At 39.9% G+C, this 3,475-nt stretch overlaps 1 long non-coding RNA gene across 1 annotated transcript; it reads left to right on the top strand.

The window, feature by feature from the left end:
* Positions 1–1,260: 1,260 nt before the first annotated feature.
* Positions 1,261–2,867, top strand: LOC122039766. Its single transcript, XR_006128370.1, has 3 exons — positions 1,261–1,650; positions 2,372–2,452; positions 2,538–2,867. It is a non-coding gene; the product is annotated as an uncharacterized LOC122039766 (long non-coding RNA).
* Positions 2,868–3,475: the final 608 nt, after the last annotated feature.

Below are 3,475 nucleotides of genomic sequence, written 5' to 3' on the forward strand. Positions count from 1 at the left end.
AGAAGACAACCAGAAATTACTTAGATTATTTTAAAACGAACGAATTAGCTACGAGCGTTATTCACCCCCCAGCTCTTTTCAATCATATATTGATTGCCTATAGTGATGTAGATTGAGTTGGATCTCCTGAAGATAAACATTACTAGTGGATATGCCATATTTCTTGGGTGAAATCTTGTTTCTTGGCTTTCAAAGAAGCAACCTACAGTCTGTCGCTCAAGTACTGAAGCTGAATATAAAGCTATAGCTAACGTGATCTCAGAAATTATTTGGCTAAAATTTCTTTTTTCAGAATTACATTTTTCCCCAACTACTACGCCTAAAATCTGGTGGGATAATATTGAAGCAACTTATCTTGTGCCAAATCCTATTTTTCATGCTCGTACCAAACATATAAAAATTAATTTTCATTTTGTTCGTGAGCGTGTGGCGACTCGACAACTTTCAGTTTCTTACATCTTTATTGAAGATCAAATTGCTGATATATTTACCAAGCCATTATTCAGACAGCGTTTCACTAAGTTAGCATTCAAACTCAATATTCAGGCACTCTTGTTGAGTTTGTCGGGGGATAATGACAATAATGAAAAATAATCTCAAATTGATTTCAATCAATTGAGATTTATTATATTTGACATCACAATTAGGATCGACATGAATCAAATAAAAAAAATAATACTTTCAAATCTATTATATTTATTACTATACTTACAAATATATCATATTTAATCTTTCCATTATTATTTGGACAACTTATATAAATAAATCTATTGACTTTAGTAAATACAAATTAAATAATTATTCTCTATTCTATTTCTTTTCTTCATCTATTAGTTTCAACAAATGGAACTCGTTGTTGTTCCATGTGAATTCTCTCCTTCTCCCCCTACTGCTAAACACTGTATCAAGTCAAGAAGGAAAGCTTCAGTAGATGAAGACTAATAAGGATTGTTTTCTTTCTTCAATTTTCTTTGCTATAAAGTTGAGAAATTTTTTCCTGGTTAAAGTTCTTCACATAGGAGGAAATTGTAAAATACTGTAATCAAATAATAATTAAATAATAAGATTTAATAGACGAAAAATTTTAATAGAATTTTTAGAAATTTTCTGAGATTTAATCGGAGCTCGTGTGACGTATTTAGAGGGGATGTACTTATGGACGAGAAAAAGTCTGTTTAGAACATCCGAAAATGGGAATTGATCGAGAGGTTTATCTAGGGTTAAATTTTTAAAAGCCTAAGTTATAAAAGCTGGATTTTCCCTTGAGCCCTCGGCGCCAAACCCTTGCCTCGCCCTTGCCCTTGCCCTTGCCCTTGCCCTTGCCCGTGCCCTAGCTCCCCCCGGCGCCAGGCTTCTTCTTCCCCTCTCGCGCCGCTGCCCTCTCCTCTCTCGTCCGATCGCTGCAAATCTTCGACCCGAGACATTGGCGCCGCGCCACCAGTCGCCATCGTTCGCCCACGCCGCACCTCCGTCGGTCACGACGAGCCCCAGCCGCCGGCCTTGCCTCCTGCCCTTGCTACAGCGGCGATCTCTCTTCCTCGCATGAGCACCCTTGGATGCTACCGACCCCTCCTCACGGCCGCACCAGAGATGTCACGACGAGCACGACCGACGATCTCTCCCTCTCCGAGCCGTGCCCTAACTGATCCAGTAAGTAGTTCCTTGTATGTAGGTTTTATTTGGTAGGATAGTAGAGGATGGTCCGGATTTTGTGTCATTGCTCAACTTACTGCCCTGTTTAGAGAAGTTTAATCAGGTTTTTTGTGGATTGCATGGTTTCATTGTGATGTTGATTGGTTGAACGTGAGGTGTTCTGTTCATAATGGATGTGATTCGACTGTTTCCTTTTGGATGTTCTTGAGCGATTGTGGGTTTCCTCTCAGTTTCATCACGGAATTAGGACATTCATGGGATCAGGTTTGGCTTGGTTTTCGGTTGACTCCAAGAAGATTTGTTCTGCTATCTGCTTATGCTTCGTTTGGAAGGATTTGGAATTGATTGAGAGGATTTCCGATTTTGATCTATGTTGCTCTAATCTTCAATTTGGTTGTGGATTGTCGGTTTTGGTATTGCTCTATTTTCTCGGATTAGATTGGGTTTTAGACAATAAGTTTAGTATACTAGCTTAAGTTGTTGATGGTTAGCCTTTGGTTTGTTCACTGTTGAGAGTTTTGGATCGGGTTCTTAGATGTGGATAGAATGAGGTTGATCGAAATGTTGTTCTGTTCGTCATTAGGAATCAAGTTTTCTGGACGGAATCTCTTGACAGTACTGTTCTTTTCTGCTTATTGAATTTCAAAATTTTGGTCCAAGTTCTTAGTAGGTACGGCTAGTTTAGATGATATCTTTCTTCTTCCTCCTGTTTTTGAAGGTTTGAACAGAGTGATGGAGTTTTAAGCTTTAACAAAGATGCTTTACTCTGTTGTCGTTATGGAATGGCTGAATTGAATTGGTTAGTTGTGATTCCTCCTACTAAAAGTCTAGTTTCTCCATGATGATTTAGATTCAGATGGATGGATTCAGTATTGATTTTCTAGGACACTGCTATGAGCCAAGTGGTCTGAAGTGGAGACAGCCTAGCACGATCGACAAGTAAAGGCGGGTACTTCTTGCTTTGTTTCTTTTAGTTCTTTGAACTGGTGCATGATCTATTTTTGGATGAGGATTATTTTACCTTGACTCCACTCTTATTTTCCCGCGCTTGATATTTCCACGTGATCTTTGAGAAACTCGTTTCCATATCTATGCAGTCTCTTGTTGTTGTCCATGATCAGAAGCAGATACTAGATACCATGTTGTATGTTTTGACCGTTGCTTATTCATGTACAATATTGAGCATGCTGGCTTCATGTAGCATACCTGTTTCTGCTTATATATATATATATGATGATGATGATCGCATCATTGCATGCATGCTGCATCCTCGCCACTCGTGAGAGTGGTAGGAGTTGATGCCGCTTGTCTGCCATGCCGCACTCGGCCACTGTGTGAGTGGTAGCGGGCAGCGGGGACCCCATCGCAGACGTAGCTAGTTAGCTACTATGCAATCCCTCGGCCACTCGTGTGAGTGGTAGGAGTGGTGTACGATCATCGACCCGCCTCTCGACCATCATCGGGTGCGGAGAGGTGGGCGGAGTGGCCATCCGTCATACATCTGTTATTATATTTGCTTGTTGTTTATATATCTTATTGCTTATTTATCGTTGTTGTTTACATACTGTTATTGTCAGATATACCTTGCTTGTTGTCTCTGTAGTTATGAGTAGTACTGTATCGCCCTACTATACCTAGCCTAGGATATGGTTTCAGGTATGAGTGCTTATTTTGGTTCTATTGTAGTATCTGCTATTTCTTTTATGAGACTGTATACTCTTGACTCACTTTCTAGTTATATGTTATGTTCATGCACTATCTCTTTCCTTACCCGCTGAGTTCCAATACTCACCATCCCGTAAAATGGTTTTTCTTTCGCCAG

The sequence above is a fragment of the Zingiber officinale genome, chromosome 2A (assembly GCF_018446385.1).
Source record: "Zingiber officinale cultivar Zhangliang chromosome 2A, Zo_v1.1, whole genome shotgun sequence".
In the NCBI taxonomy this organism is placed as follows: domain Eukaryota; kingdom Viridiplantae; phylum Streptophyta; class Magnoliopsida; order Zingiberales; family Zingiberaceae; genus Zingiber; species Zingiber officinale.